At 36.3% G+C, this 18,128-nt stretch overlaps 1 non-coding gene across 1 annotated transcript; it reads left to right on the forward strand.

Moving 5' to 3' along the window:
- The first annotated feature begins 4,427 nt into the window (after positions 1 to 4,427).
- On the forward strand, positions 4,428 to 4,534 carry LOC121988104. The gene has a single exon (XR_006113864.1). It is a non-coding gene; the product is annotated as a small nucleolar RNA R71 (small nucleolar RNA).
- Positions 4,535 to 18,128: the final 13,594 nt, after the last annotated feature.

Here is an 18,128-nt window from a genome sequence, read left to right on the forward strand (position 1 = left end):
TTTACAAAAAAAAGAATAAAATTGAGGAAATAAGAATAATGAAATAGGATAACAATAGAAAAAATAGAAAAAAAAATCATGCTCACATTCTCAACTCATCATCATTGGCAAAGCACACAAAATAAATTAAAAAAAAAAATACATGTACACAAAACTCAATACAATCGTTAGAAAATAAAGATTGCAATGAGACCAAACTAGCCATTATTATTTATCAAGAACTAAATGAGAGCCTTTTTAGGCACAAAGCAAAAGAAAAAATAAATTATATTTTTCATCACCTAAACCAAAATAGTTATAAACGATAGAATGGAGATAAAGAGAAAATCAAACAATTTATGACTATAAATATATCTAAATAAAAGTTAAATTTAATGTCTATCAAGGAAGTGAAATGGTAGAGCTACCTAACTCGTTATTGCTAAAAAAAATAATAAAATCTTCCATTTTAATTAGACACAATATGTATGAATGCATCACATTTGAATTTAATCAAGCAAGTAGCATAGTAGCACCAACTGGATTAGCGTGTTAATATTAGATGCAGTTTCTCTTCTCCAATCTCAATGAGCAAGAGAAGCATAGAGAGGGGAGTTGGAAAAGGGGGAACTAAAAAAAACTGACTTTTTTTATTTTGCATTGTATAAATAAGATAAAAAATTTCTAATTTATATTCTTATTGATCAACGGAGAAAACATCATCAACGAATGAGAAACGTAACGAAAGTAGGCTAGGATTGAGAGATATTGAAGAAGAATAGATTAGATTTTATAAAATAACATCCATAATTAAAAATAAATTTAATTTGTTAAAAAAAGAGCTCCTTTATGACTCTGTCCATTGGAACCATAATAAGTTTTTTGCGAAATTGGAAGTCTGGATCAAGATTGAAATCATGTAAATATTTATTCATGTGAGCCCTATTATTTTCTAGTCTCTTAAAAAAATATACATAAAAATATATTTAATATATTAAAAATAATGACCCTAATTTTTAGAGAATGAGATTGTGCAATCTTTTATCACGTTGGTCTATTCTTTTCCATTTTCTTTTAAAAAACACACACATAAAAATATATTTAATACACTAAAATAATGGGCCCAATAAAAATTGGGGCCCTAAGCATATAGTTAATGGTATATGCCTAAAGCCGACCTTGTTCCTAAGTCACCGATATTCAGGTTATACTCGATCGAGCTGAGCTGAGTTGTTGACTTGCTGAGCTGATCCGAGTTGTTGATCTATTGATCTAGCGAATTGCCTGAGGACTTGAGAGCACTCAGGGACTTGAGTCCGAGTGCTCATCTCTCGACTACTCGAAAGATGAGGACTTGGGAGCTCGAGCCTGAGCACGTGTGAAATTTTATGCAGACTGAGACTAATGGTAATGGACAGTTATAAAGGGGTGCACCTTTTGGTGAGGTGCCCTTGGAAAAGCGACATCCCTTGCATATCTTCTCTCCATAAATAAGGGAGGTGATGTTATTCTCTATGGAGTATTAGTATTCTTTTCTATCTCATCTACTTTACTCTATTTTTCCTCTCAGATCTAACTTAAGCATCAAAGGGATTTTGCTAACTCTCGGTGAGTCATTTGATACGTGTTATTTCTCACAGAGTCAACCATGTCACGAGACGAAAGCTTCGAAGTCATCACTCCGTTGTGGGGGTGTAGGACTAGATTGTCTGATAGAGTCCTACACACTTAAAAACTTTTCTTTTCTTTTATAACAAAACAAAAACAAAAATGTAGTAGAAAAATATAGTACGAAATAACTGGGTCGGTTACTTAGTTCACAATCATTACTACTCCAAGGCCTATAATCCCGTGGATCTAGATTGGCAATTTACTAATGCTCTCCTTTTTAAAAATCTTGAGGAGGAAAGCTCGTACAAGATTAGAGGATAGTAACAATTCTACTATACCTCTATTAAATGAAGTGCAATAAAAACAAAAATACCGACAACACAAAGATGTAGAATTTATGTCGTTGGGTTGTCAGAGAGCTTTAGCATGTCAGCAACACTTGCACGAACAGAGCAGTGGAGAGAAAGAGAGACCGTTGAGAGAATTGTTGTGTTATGAGCCTCGGATCTCGATGCTCTTTTATAGCTTTTATCTGATCGATTGAACACTTGTTGAGTAGATTGAATCCAATCAAATCCCATTGTCTTCACATTTGAATTTAGGGGTTTTCGGTCTACTGAACTTCTTATGATCAGTCGACTGAATCTATGTTCTTTCCTTGCTCGCTCTGATTCGATCAGATCAATCCGTATAATTCGCATAATCAGCTTGATTAGTCGACTGATATAGAATTTCTTTTACTGTTTGATCCGATCACATCCAATTTGTGCTTTCCATATGTGTTCGGTCGACCGATCCTCAGTTAATTGATCTCCAGAATTTTGTTTACTGCTTGATCCGATCACATCCAATCTGTGCTTCCGTATGTGTTTGGTTGACCAATCTTCTTGATTAGTCAACTAAACCATTATTTCCTTTCGAGCTCAGATTGACTTCAATTTGTACCTATATGATTTGATCAATTTACCGAACCACCTTGTTCAGTGACCGCATGAGACATTTTGATTTTCTAGAAAGATATGTAGAGTGGGGTTCGAGAAATTTATACCCGAGGGTAGAAGGGAGAGGTTTGAGTTCTACCTATGATGGTTTTTCTTCCTTCAATTTTGTCAATTTTAGCTTTAGCTCTTCAATCCTTGCTTGCTCAAGAGGAAGGTGTAGCCTTTATTTAGGATACGAGCATACTTTCCAACTTCACTGACAATATCTATTGATCCTCCACCAATTAAACACAACTCTAAAGGATCATCTATGGAACATGTGTGTGTTTTTTCGTTCACTACCTATTGTAACAAATTCACCCTGTAACAAACATTCTCAATAAATGGGTATTTAATAGCCTTAGATAAATCAAATTCAATTTTTATCTTCACTAATTATCAGAGAAAATTTATTATTTTTAACATCAATTATAGCTCCAGTAGTGACTTAGAAAGACCTTCCTAGAATAATGGGAATATAAGAATCCTCATCCATCTCTTGTATAACAAAGTCAACAAGAATAACAAAACTTTCAACCTTAATCGGGACATCCTCTAAAATACTCAATGGGTATCTAATAGAATGATCTGCAAGCTGCAAAGTCATCATTGTAAGTTTCAACTCACCTAAACCCAGTTTCTTGCATATGGGAAGAGGCATGAGACTCACATAACACCAAAATCATAAAAAGTTTTATTAAAGTTAACATTACAAATCATGTAAGGATTGAAAAACTACCTGGATCTTTGAATTTTGGAGGTAATTTATTTTGAATCAATGCACTACACTCCTATGTCAAAGCCATAGTTCCATAATCTTCAAGTTTCATTTTGTGTGACAATATATCCTTCAAAGACTTAGAATAAGTAGGCATTTATTGCAAACTTCGGTAAAGGGTATATTTACATAAATCTTCTTGATCATCTCTAAAAAGTTACTGAATTGCTCATCTAGCTTAGCCTAGCTAACCTTTGAGGAAATGAAATGGGTGGTCTATAAGATCTTAACCGAGTCGTCAAATTAGGTTCCTTACCTCTTTCTTCAGATTCTTTCATGTTCTCCCTCCTTTAGGTGGCATCAAAATAGCTTCAATCTTTTCATGTCCTATATTGATTTCACTCTCCTTGCACACCTTAGGCTCCTCCGAGATCTTGCCACTCCTAAAAGTAACAACATTACAATGTTTATTTAGATTTGTCTCTAGTTGTCATGGGAATCTATCTAGAGCTCTTGAAGTTGAACTAACAACCTACATAATTTGAGTTTACGACATTATAGTATGGTAGCTAAGTTGTCGACTTTACCTGCTAGCTGTTCGATTGTCTCTCCTGTGGTTTGATGTTGTTGCTTAGACTCCACGATTTGTTTCCTAAACTCTTCATTCTACTTAGAATGAGTTGCAATGAAGTTTTTTAGCAAGGTTTCCATGTTGGATTTTTGTGCCTGTTGAAATCTCAGTGGTGGTCACAGCTAGTTGTAGTTGTTGATGACATTCACTTGCTCTAACTGTACTTCTTGTGAAGGTGTAACCCCTATTTAGCAATTCACAATTGTATGCCTCGTTGAACCACAAATCTCATAAGAAATATTAGTAACATTCATAGCACTAACATTAAATTGGTCAAACCTTCGAGTTAGTGCATCCATCTTTACTGCAATAAGATCTAAAGCATTCACATCATACTTATCTGTAGTTTTTATGGGATTTCCTCTTTCATTCACCCATTGATGGTGATTCCATGTAGGCTTCATCTAATATTTTATTCATCAAGGCACTTCCAACAATTGAATCCAATGAAACTTTTGTCGAGTATGTGATCCCGTTGTAGAATGTGTTGATAGTCAACCACCTTTCTAGTCCATGATGGGGGTATTGTTGTAACAACCTCTTGAATCTATCCCATGAATCAAACAAGGTTTCTCCTTCCCTTTTGTGCAAAGTTTACGATTTGGTTTCTATAATGTTTTGTTTTGCTAGGAAGAAAATACTTATCTTTTAGTTGATCCCATGGGGTGATACATCATGGTGGAAGAGAATGCAACCATGCTCTAGCCTTGTCACTCAGAAAGAAAGGGAACAATCATAACCTAATAGCATCTATAGAAGCACCATTAAATTTTAGTATTTCATAAAATTCTAAAAATACATCTAAATGCATATTTGGATTGTTCGTAGGTGTGCCTCCAAACTACCGTTAGAAATCAATGAAGGTTTCAGTTCAAAGTTGTTAACATCAATTGGAGGTTTTGTGATGCTAGATCTCAGTCCTCTTGCGGCATAGTCCTTTAAAGTACTATTCTCATTTGCAACCATTCTTGGTGTTGGTTGTTCTTGATCGGCTTTCAGCTACCCCTGTAGGTTTCTTCTTGCATAATAAGTTCTTTCAATTTTAGGATCTGCATATAGAACTCCTCTTAGATCTTTGTGTACAAGAAAAACATGTTCACCTACAAGGATAAAATTGGAAAATAGAAGTAAAAAGAAATAAAATCTAGATTAACCAAATTTCAAATAAGACAAATATCAACAAAACACAAATCTCCATAACGATGAAACTTAATGTTGTGTGAAACAAAAATGCACAGTCGTCGTTGAGTAATAAAAATATCATCCTCTGATACTGTGTTGTTAATTATTAGTTACGTACAAAGTAGGTTATCTAGATGAAATTGATATGAAGGAATAGTTGTAATGAGAAACCAAGCAAACTATAAAAAACTAAATAAAAGGACAATTGGGAAATCAAATCTTATGATAATTCTAGGATTCCAGTTTTACCACGATGAGCGTTAACTATTCAACTATGATTCTCTCTCCTACGATGTCAGATTAGTCTTGAATGTGATTTATATTAGGGTAATCGATGTTTCCTCTTGAAATACAACGAAATGTTTATCTTGATGCAACTCCTATTCTCATGGTAATTGAATTAAGGTAAACCCATTAAGCTATGTGATAATCAATGTTAGAATTTCAAACATTAAGGTAAACTTATTTCGTGATAAAAAAAATTCAAGTTCAATTCTAGATTTGAGATTAAAGTTGACCTCTCAGTTCATCCCTCAATCTCTAGTAATTTGAAACATACACTAATATATTCATAACTATCAATGTTTTGTTAAGCACATTAAAACTGAATCAAAGGTAATCATGACATTAACAAGAGAAAGAAATCACAAGTTCAACATCAACACATCATCAGGCTACTCTCTAATCCTAGAATAAAGAAAAACTACTCTATAACATTAGAGATACAAGCCATTGATGTCCTAAATCCCTAGCTCTTTTGATGTCTTTGATGCGGCCTCCTCTTCGGTCCCCTATCATGAGATGTCTCTAAACTGTCATCCTTTGCTTCCTTTTATAGTTTTAGAACCCTAAAATATTTTTTCTGAAAATTAGGGAAAATCCTAACAGAATTTCCTAAAAAGTAGGGTAGGCCGTCAAAGAATTTTAGACTCTCCACGACCATGGAACGCTCCGCCAGTAGACCATGGAGAATCCTGGCATGATCCTTTACTCTAACTCAGTATATACAATGACTGTTGTAGCTAGCATGGGTTGATCATGGTTCTTGCTTCTTATCTTGGTTGACGTTCCATGGGTTATCTAATTTACCGGATGGCCCACGATCGTGCATGGTGGCTACCCCTAGCTAGTCGTGGATCATTTTGTGATGTATTTCCTCAAATTTTGCCTCTCCAAGCATGCTCCAATGCTAAGATCTTCACATCATATGATATAAAATATAAAGCATAGTCATCTGAACTAAAAAGATAAAATGAATACAAATGAAATACTAGAAGTTACACATAATATGCTCATGTAATACAACAAATGTATGGTAAATAAGACCAAAAACATTTGCATGATTCACACACATCAATGACTTGTATTGTACCCTTCCTCCCAAGTTATTAAGACAAAGAAATTCTCCAAAATTTTGGCAAATCTTAGGTAAGTAACAAAAAACAATGAAAATCAAGTGTTTTGTTGTTATGTTAGGTTTATGTCAGGGTAAGGGTTAGACTTGGGTTAGGTTTGGGGTTTGGTTGAGGGTTAGGTTTGGGGTTTGGTTGAGGGTTAGGTTAGGGTTTGGTTCTAGTTAGGCTTGAATTAGGGTTTAACCCAACTCAAGAATGCAAATCCAATCCTAGATTTGATTCAAATTTTGTTTTGGGTTTATCAAATGATTGTTTTTACATTAGATTCCAACAGCGGTGAGATGCAGAGACTCTACTTAAAGTAGCCACTTGCCTTAGACAAAGCTATACAAAAATGATATGCCCAAAAAAATTAATAATTTTTTTTGTTTACCTGGTTTAGAATGGGGTGAGTTAGCTTTAGTTAGTTTCACTAGTTAATAGCACAAGATTAGAAATCGGCAACAGTATCCAAACTCTACCAAAAATAAATTTCCTAACACACTATCACTCAATCAGCTCTGATACCAATTTATAGGACTGTGTCTACACTATAAGAGAGAGAGAGAGAAGGGGGGGAGGTGAATAGCATATACAATTTCTATGAGTTGATAGATAAAAAAATAATCAATTAATTAATCAAATTAAGCAATAGAAATGAAATTAAGTAGCGAAAATTAAACTAAGTAAAATATACTAAATTAAATGTGCACTTGAACAATAACTTGCAATTTACTAATTTAACTAAATTTGCAAGTTCCTTAACCAAAAAAATAATCAAGCAATAATAAACTTAAACAAATTTGTAATGATTAAATTAACTAAGATTGCAATGCCCAAACTAATAAAATATAGAGATTCTTATAAATGGTATCCTTTTTAGAAAGCTTCTGGAGGTAGGGAAAAATCATTAATAAGAATTTATGTTAAGCACAAGATGTTGGTGTATGAAGCACCAGATAATCAAACATAATTTTGAAAGTTCAAAGTTAAGGTTAATTATTATCTAATAAGCTTACCTGAGTGTGTAGGCCAGTCCTAGATGAATTTAGACAAGGGAAAAGTCCTAGTTGAGGCTAGACAAGGAAGTTCTAGTCTATGGAAAATGGACAAAGTCTTGGTAGGTTGAGGGCGTGGAGTAAAAATCCTATGGTTGAGGACAGTAGGTGAAAGTCTTGAAGGTCGTGAACACCAGATGTGAAATCCTATGGTCGAGGGCACTAAGTGAAAGTTCTGAAGTCTTGGATGCTAAGCAAAAGTTCAAACGGTCTAGAGTACTAGTTTAGCAGAAGGTAAACTCTCCTGAGAGGAGTAGGTGAGGGCGTATTCCCTGTAGAGGGAACAGTAGACATCAATCCGACCTAGAGTTTTAGCAAAACTCAAAGTCAAGATCAGACAGTTCGGAGGCTGCTAAATATGACTTTACTTTACATATTATTGTTTGTTTCTAGCTCCTTGGTATAGGTGATTGAAATAACATAAAAGTTGGAAAATAGGGTATCTAGGCGCTTGGACTGGGTCTAGGCACTGGGACCTCCAGGGGCCCGGACTTGCTCCGGGCACCCGGCACAGTAGTTGAGAAGTAGCCTGTTAGTTAGTCAACCTTCGTCACCGAGGGCACCCAGACTGTCCGAGCGCCCGGATTGGTCCAAGCGCCCGGATCGGGAAATTTTCATCTTTAAGCTGCGGTGTCACATTTCAATTGGTCGACCCACATTTGCGGTCCAGGTGTCCTGATCGGTCTGGGCACTCGGAGATGGATAGAGTTTACTGGATGAAGTTTCAATGAGAGTACACCACATTAGCCTAATGGGGGTACCCAAGGAGGATTCCAGATGCTCGGATGGGTCTATAAATGGAGGGTTCGATCAACACATTTGGAACATCAATTCAAAGAAATTTCTCTTTGCGCGCTACTCAGAAAACTATTCTAGGACTCCCGAACGCTGCTCCGACGAAGACTACACTCAAGATCTTTTCTTCTAAGTTGTTAGTATCTTTTATTTTTTAGTTACTTGTATTAAATTTGACCTTAGAAGATCATGTGACTGAACTCAAGACAACTATCACTCATGAATTTTAGCTTATGAAAAAGAGAATGGATAACATCATGAATATGCTATGTGCTCAACATACATACGAATTGTTGACCCCACCTTCTAATCAGATCAATTTATCATAAACTATTATTTTTATATTATAGTTATTTGTATAATTTTCATTTGAACATTAATTATTTTCTCTTATAACTTTGACTATAATTGAATTGTTGGTTTGATTTGACTTGATTATTGACTTGCATCTTACTTCTTATTTTTTACTTAACTTTCTGAATTTTTTCTTATCTAATATGCCATCTTATGTTATTATTGCTTATTTGAATTTTTAACCCATTTTGACATATGAAAAAGGGGGAGAGAAATAAAAGATAAAAATCAAGTGTTTATTTTTAACTTCCAAGTTAATCTCTTATCTGATTTAGGAAGAGCAATAATTAAGGGGAGTTATTTATTTAATTATTTTATTCATGTATGACTACACTAACTCTATTTTATTTTATACATTGAATATTCCAAATTAGTTTTTATTACTTGCTTTAACTTAGTTTTCATATTATCAAAAGGAGTAGATTGTTGGTGCTGGGTGCACAACATGTAACCCAGTGTTTTGATATATGATTAAGGTTAGAGTTAGGTTAGTTGTGATCTAACAAGTTATGTTAAGTTTACAGGTGCAGGGTACTTGATAGGAGTTAAAGTCTTGTTTGTAAACTAGGTAGTGACTAAGTCTTAGTTGATTTAGGCATCTAAAGCCCTAGTTGTATATTAGGTAGGAGCTACATCTAGGTTGGGACCAAGCAACAAATTTCTAGCTGGAGGCTAGGTGAATCAAGTACAAGTGATTAAGGCTCAACAGTTAAATTTTTAGCTAGAGGTTAGGTGAATCAAGTCTAAATTATTAAGGCTTAGCAGTCAAATTCCTAGTTGGGGGCTAGGTGAATGAAGTCTAAGTGATTAAGACTTAGCAGACAAATTCCTAACTGGATGCTAGGTGACTTAAGTCCAAGTGTGTTGAATTAGTTGGAGGCTGATAGCTTGGCACAAATTCAAGTGTGTGGAATCAACTGGAGGCTGATTGCTTGGCAAAATTGAACTAGATGGGGTCAAATCTAGTCAAGTAAGTGCTAGTAACTTTATACTTTATATCATACTCATTACATGTAATAATTATAGGGAAGCATGTTCGATAGTTACAGGCAATCGGGTAGAATCTGGGGGCAATTGGCTAGTGTTAACTCTCTACGAAGGGATTTCGAAGAGTTTAGGTGACAGTATAGGATACAAGAGACCAGATCATACGGGCAACCCGAGCAGCTTCTAGATGACCGTGAAATAACATTATTAGCAATCTGAGCAAGGAAGTCAAGATGAAGTTTGACCTTTGCCAGGCGACCGAATGGTGTACGAGCGACCAGAGAGTTTTGTTAACATTATCTTACGAATAGAAGTTACAACCATGTCAGCACCCACACGAGTGATCGAGAAGGCTCCAAGCGACCAGGGGAGTCCTATATAAGGCATTTCGAGGCATAGCTTGAAGACATCCCATCTACAAACAATTCACTCTTGTTCTCGTGATCTAAATACTCTTTCGCTTTTTGTGCTGTGACACATTGTGACTCGTGCTTCATTTCTATTCGGCAACACCTAAAGTAACATTTACATTTATTTTAGTGTTGCCTTATTTGTCAAGCCCCAGAGGAGTCCCTACCTTGCAAACGGATAGCATATCTCTCGTAATGGTGACAAATGAAACATGGATATATAGTCACTCGGCTGTATAAGTATGATAAACGATAGCCCACAAGATTGTAAAACAAACATAATCATGTATTTGTATATACAGTCCACACGTCTGAAAATAATCACAACCATGCAGTTATATAGGCATCCCACATGGTTGAAACAGAAATACAGCGGAAGATAATATAACTATATAGCTTACATGACTGGTACAAACACAAACCACACAAGATAATAGACTGACTACATGTCAGCATAACTTGCACCACAATAAATCCAAAATGAATAAAAGTGGCCACAAGGCTCAAAACCATAAACAAGACAATATAACTCAATACCAAATTCAAATACAAAATAAAAATAGCGCAGAATGAAATAGCAGTGGAAAACTGATCTCAAATGTGATATGGGATTGTCAGCCAGGATCCTCCAAGTAACTCTATAAATCCTCTATCTACTTCCTGGCAAAAGAAAATCAATAAAAGGGGTGGTGAGTTTGAGTGACTCAGTGAATAATAGATAAATTGTAGTGCGTGAGCAAATGTATAAGACGATCAAAGTATACAATCTCAGTAGGGAAATAAGAACATGATCATATATGACATGATAAACACACATACCAATATCGGTCTAATACACATGATATAACGATCAGTAAATTACTAGGGATTAGCAACAAATCTGCTCATAACACCTGTGTAATATATATGATAGTATATCCAAGTATATTTATGTATGATAAATGCACATGTATGAATCATGGTAAGATCTCAAATATATACAACATGCATTTACAACATAAGCAACATGGGTACCACAATGTCTATGCATGTGTCAGTACATACAACAGTAATAGATCATCAAATGTGAGAGCAACTCTCCATCACAAGAATGCATCATATATGGGAGCAACACTCCACTACAAACAATCCATTGTATGTGGGAGCAATGCTCCACCACAAGCAATACAACACATGTGGGAGCAATGCTCTACCATAAATAATACATCATATGTAAGAGCAACGCTCCACCACAAATAATACAAATAACCAAGACATCTAGTTATGTAACTAGGGACTGTGCAAGATCACTCTACCACAAATCACTGTGGGCAATCCGAAATGTCAGGGTCTCTCTCTGCATGAGATCACTTTACCACAGATCATTGTGGGTAGACAGAAAGTAGCTATATAGCTACGGGCTGCGTGAGATCACTCTACCACAGATCACTGTGTGTATCTCAAGACATAACACTCACCTCGATTTGCTCTGACCTCAACCTACAACGGAAGGGAGCTCTAGACGATAGAATACAAGAAAATCCAAATGTATAATGATCAGTGTCGACTGACTTTGACCGCAACCTACAATGGGGTGGGAGCCTTGACCGACAGGATACATGTAAGTCCAAATGTGTAACAATCACTATCGACTAGCTCTGACCTCAACCTACAATAGGGTGGGAGTTCTGACTGACAGGATACATGTAAGTTCAAATATATAACAATCTCTATCAACTGGCTCCGACCACATGGGAGTAATGGCCGTCAAACTAGCTCGTACCACAAGGAAGCAATGATAGTCAAACTAGCTCATACCACAAGAGAGCAATGGTCATCAGCATACTTATAATACAATAATACACATGATGTAAATAATCATGATATCGATACAATCATCATCAATGTAACAACTCCATAAACATAAGTACAACCAGTACTTGACCAATCTATTACCTAAGTCTATAGATATAAGTAGATCCAATAGGTGTCCACCATACAACATATGCAATAAGCAACAACACCTATAGTACACATCAAACACGTATGCACACAACAACATAGGTATAATCAATATGATACTCCAAAAGTATACACCAGACACGTGTGCACACACCACACAAGTATAATCAACATGATACCTCCAACAGTACACACCCGACGCACACACAACATAGATATCATCAATATGATACTTTTAATAGTACACACCCAACACTTAAGTACACACAATATATGTATAATCAACATGACACCTCTTATAATAATAACACTCACCCGACTTGTATGCACGTACATCATGAGTATAATAAACATAATACTTCTAATAAAATATAATAGACAAGTGTGCACACACAAAATAGATAAAATCAACAAGATACTTTTAATAAAAAACTCACCCAACTTGTATGCACATACAATATAAGTATAATCAACATGATACCTTCGACAGCACACACCCAACACACTCACAACACACATATATCCAGAAATATAATCCATCAATTACATATACCTATATGCATGAAAAGATTCAACATGTAACTACCAACAATATATACAGTAAATAGCAACACCTAAAATACATACCATACACATGTGTACGCTACTGCATATAAATAATCTTAATGTAAATTCTTATCATATACACCATACACATGTGTACCCTATAGAATAGGAATATCAAATAGTAAGACTGTATAGATAATAAAGAGATTATCTCAAAGATCAAGCATATAAGTATCAAATACAAATAAAATACGAGTGGAGTCAAGATAAAGTAACCTAATCCATCAAATAATCCATGCACTAAGTTCAATGTGTTGGTGTAATTTGCACTAATTATCTAACTCAGGTTTTGATGAATGACAAGTGATTTAAATTTAGAGTGTTTTGTGGTCTAATTACTTTACCAAGTGTGTAGGAGTTAACGGGTCCGGAGGACTTGACACTAGGTTGAAATACAGCTAGGTTCGTGGGACCCAATAGCTGGTACGAAGTCCAAAAAGGTCCACGGGACTCAATATCTGGCGAGAAGTCTGGTTGGGTCTACGGGACTTGACAACCGACCGATATCTAGTTGGGTCCACGGGACCTGACAACTGGCGAGAATATCTAGTGGGTCAAAGGCAAGTCAAACGACTGCAGTTGGTAAGTGGAGGTAAACAACTAGATGAGAGATCCAGTGATGAGGCATTCCAGGTTAAGGGAATTGTAGGTGCTAGTCCAACTTAGGTCCATTTAGAAAACCTAAGTTGAGACCTTGACTAGATTCTGATCTCGGAGAGACAGACTCTAATTACTACTTCTATCTTATTAATGTTGTACTAACCCTGTTTTACAAGATAAATATATTTTTATTTGCCTGCACTAACTCTTTTTTGCAGGAAGGAGAAGTACGAAAAAGGGGGTTTCGGGTGTCCAGAGCTAGTCCGGGCGCCCAGACCAGCTCACCCGGGTGCCCAGACCAGCTCGCCCGGGCGGGTGCTTGGGCAGGCACTTAGGCCGCCTGGGCACCTAGAATTGGTTTAGGCGCCCAAATCAGAAAAGTTATCTAGGAGCTGAGTTAGAGGGTGTCGATTGGTTGAGCCCACGTCAACGATCCAGGCGCTCGGAGGGGGTCTGGGTGCCTAAAGGTGGATAAAACTTTCCGGATGAAGTTTCGACGAGAGGTTACCACGTCAGCATGGTCCAGACTCCCAGAGGGGTTTCGGGCTCCCGGAATGGGCCTATATAAAGGTCTTCGATTAGCAGCTTTAGGACATCAACTACTATAAGTTTCATTCTTACGTGCTGCTCTGAAAAGGCTCCGACGACACCGAAAGGCTGCTCTAAAGTTCGAAGAATGAAAGATTTTAAATTCCTTTCTATTTGTCGATAACAATTATTTCAGTTCTTGTACTTAATACTTGTAACACATTATTCGAACTGATAGTGATTGCTCAATGAAAGCGATCGACGATCGTGGACCTTGGAGTAGCAGTCGTCACAAGCTCCGAACCAAGTAAAACTTGGCTTTGTTAACATTGCCATTATTTTCTTTATTCCGTTGCGTAACTCATTTTAACTCATGATTTTTGACTAACGCTATTCACCCCCATCTAACGTCTTAAATGATCCAACACAATGAACTATAGAGGTTAAGGAAGAAGTACCCACCTTTAATATGTTTCTCATGTCAAATAAATCTCATGTCGAGACGCTTGTCCTGAATCAAAGTTTTGTGATCACATAATGTATTTAGCTAATTACATATGCCACAACTAACTACATCCTAACTAATTAGGAAATACCCTAATTGAAATGATTATTAATTAACCTTAATTAATAATCTACTTTAATTAATCCCAATTTCTTGATCAAATTGCTCTAATCCACCATTAACCCTAATCTAATCCATCTCAATTATTAGATTAGATTTAGCCATAGCATCATCTCTCAAATAGCACCTAAATTCAATGGTTAGTCATGCATTTCATTGAAGCAAGGCAGTCGAGTATAGTTAGGGTTTACCCTATCAGATGATGGCTGGTGGTGGCTCACGATCGAAGATCCAACGGTGTCGATTCTGCCATCGAAGCAAGGACCAACGAAGGTGAGTTGGATACCGGCAAAAACTCACAATTCCAAGGTCCACAGTCTACTATGGTGGCCGGAGTAGAGTAGAGGGCAATCGTGGTCGTGGCTATGATGGTCGGAGTAGAGGTGAGGCAACGATGAGAGACTCTCACATGGCTGACATCTGGATCAAGAAAAGAGAACTTGGCACAGTTAGAGAAGGGTGATTGTAGATCGATCGGGGAGGAGAGATGACATCCTTGAATGGACCTGCAGTGGGGAGGACACGCAATGCCAATCGTGGTGTCAATAAGTGACGCGCGTGAAGGGGGTGGCACCGGCTTCTTCGACAGTGTCTCACAAGGGTCAAGCGGTGGTACTAGCAACCACAGCAAAGGGGAAAGGAGGTGACAACGACTCCGATTGCTTGTGAGCAGGAGTAGGTATCCCAACTGGAACCCTCTGTAAATACCCCGTAGTAGTTTTAATATGGTCAACCAAGTTAAGTTTTAATCCTTGTGTCTAAGTGTGCAGAATCTTAGGAACATAGGAAGTCGAGTGAAAGACGTAGCTAGCGAGAAGGATGACACGGAAAAAGGAGCTTACGAGCTCGGTGCATCTGAAGGACGAGATGCTATAAAAGAGTACATCAGTGGACGAGAAGGACATGCGTGACATTCGAGGGATGAGAAACTAGGAAGGATGCTTGCTCGAGAAAAAGGTCAGAGTTTGGTTCGGATATGCTCAACTCTAGTTAGCTGGCGAATCACCTCTACAACAAATATGACTTTCTGTAGCGCACAATTATTTTATCCGCAGTGCACATCCGCACACTATACAACTGTAAGCTGTCGAAAGTCATAAGACATCAACAATGGACGTTGCATGATACAGTCAAGAACATTCACAGCACATATCGCATGCTGCGGTTAAGAGCATTCGTAACGCGCACCGTGCTGCAGTTAAGAGATGTTGCAGCTCACAATGTGCGTTACAATTAAGAGCATTTGTAACATACACCGCGCGCTGTAGTTATATATAATTACCAATATCATACCATTATCATTAATTTTTATTTAAAATATATAATCTAAATTTAAACAATAGATTACCAAATTTAAACAATTAATTTTTATTTAAAATATATAATTCAAATTTCAACATCATACAATTCCCTGTATAGCACCCGACAAACTTTATGACTTGTACTGGTACAAATGCCAGCTGCTGTGAATAGGAGGTATCCAGAATTCTGAAAGAATATATATGACCAGTAGTTAGTTTTCGTTTCTTCAACAATACATTACAAAAATGTAAGAAAATACATAAGTAAAGCTCGATATTATGCAAAGTTTTTGTTATTTTCTTCTTTCTGAACAAGGACTATTCAATCTAAGAATTGCTTCTGAAAATATCCTAACTCTGATCTCTTGTTGGCTCTGCATCTCAGAAGGTAAGGACCTAGATGTGCATGTATACGTTTGGCTTGAGCATAAAGCAGTACAGTCTTGATCACTGATTCAACAACCAATTTCCCTTCAAGAAAACGATTAAACACACATTAGAGTACTATCTATGTAACAATAACTGCTTGCATTTTTAAACAACTTTGCGATATACACTGATACTGGAGTAAATGGTTGTGGCATAAATTTGAATCAACAAATGACACAAACATGTTATGGAACAGAGAGTTTATGTTTAGAGTTTTAATAAGCATAATCCAGTTCCAGTCGCACAACGAATTTGCTAACCGATACTGATGAAAACATTTATTTCCTATTTTTTAGTAGATGGAAATGGTTAACATAATTTGCTCGCGTGATGGGTATATCTGATACAAAAAAATTACCAGATAGAATTGCTAGTATTTTCATCTCTTCCTGAGCAAGTTCATCACCCAAATGTCAATGTCCTCGAACCTATCAACAACGGAATTTATTAATCAAAATGGGGGAAAACATAAGAATACCAAAACAGCCACAACCGAATCATCTCGTCTCTTCTGAAGAATTCTCAAGGAAGCAAGCACCACTTCATGTGTCTTTGAAGATGCGGCAGGACCAAGTTCATCAATATTTTCAGATGTAAGATTTTCTGCAACTAACGAGAGGCAGATTATAAGAATCCATGGCATCTTGAAAAGGTCTCGTCGAAGTGTCTTTCCTGCCAACGTTCTCACTGGCATTGCCATCTTCTGTACGCCATCTCTTTATTATATTCATTCCATCTACCTATAAAGGACAGATTTTTTTTTTTTCAACGATAGAGTTAAGAATATAATATGAGTTCTAAAATGTCAAATACACAAAGTTCTACTTCATATTGATATCCATCAGATAAAAAGTAAATACCTGTGTTAATTGTTACAAATTTTACAATTGGAGTAATAACCAACTTTGCTTATGTTGGTATAACAGCACTCATGATAATATTCATTTGAAAGTAGAAGATATATAATAGTGTAATATTGTTCTAGGTGAAAGAGTAAACAATATTTTGTCATAATCTTAAAAGAGAAGGAATATGACGTTTTATAATATCTAGATAATTATTGAGGTTATATCAAGATAGTTGGAATTAACAAAAAAGGGGGAAAGCTAGAACTAGTGACACATGATATTTTAAAACATGTAAATCAACTACAAAGAAACACTTGCTTGAGTTTCAAATTGAAAATGTAGAAACTAATTTTAATAAAAAATGAAGATATATAATTCATGTTTATACCTTGTCAGTGCAACCATTACCGCCATCTGAAGAACAGTAGATATCACTTCCGCACTTATTCAAACATAGGCTTATAATAACACTTTTCGTCTTTCCAGCATCCTCCTTTCTTGATAATGATTGTTGCAACTTGCAACTGATTAGAAGATGAGTTGTTCTTGATCTTGCAATGATCATGTGGCAAAATATGTGGCAAAAGGTGATTCACTCGTCTCCAGCGCCCCCGTCAACCCGTCCCTAGATCAACATGAGGGAGGTAAATCACGGGTGGCTACTAGCCATTAGTGCAAATGGCCAAGACATAGGGGAGGTTATGTTCGGTCACGCCGAGTTTCGACCCCAAGACCTCATATGATAATACCCCATGCCTTAACCATCGCACCGTCCCGAGTGGACGATCTTGCAATGATCAGAAACAACAAATGATGGTTCATTTAGAGATTTCCTAATTGTAGCACTGTTCACATCTGATTTTCCTATTTCAAATATACCGTTAAAAACAACTAAAGTTAAATTCAGAACATCCAAAATGACAAAAAAAAATAAAAATCTAGTGATAAAGGAATATAAACACAAAACCAAACTATCAATAGACATAAACCTTCTTTGTTATTGTGGTAACAAGCCTACTTAGTACATCTTTAATAGAAAATCCAACGAGTGCACCATTAACAGTGTCGAGAGATTTCATTATATATAACATAGTTGTTATCTTTTCATCATTTAATGAGTATACCCAATGATCTTCTAGAACATAGAATTT

This window comes from Zingiber officinale, chromosome 5B (genome assembly GCF_018446385.1).
Source record: "Zingiber officinale cultivar Zhangliang chromosome 5B, Zo_v1.1, whole genome shotgun sequence".
NCBI lineage: Eukaryota > Viridiplantae > Streptophyta > Magnoliopsida > Zingiberales > Zingiberaceae > Zingiber > Zingiber officinale.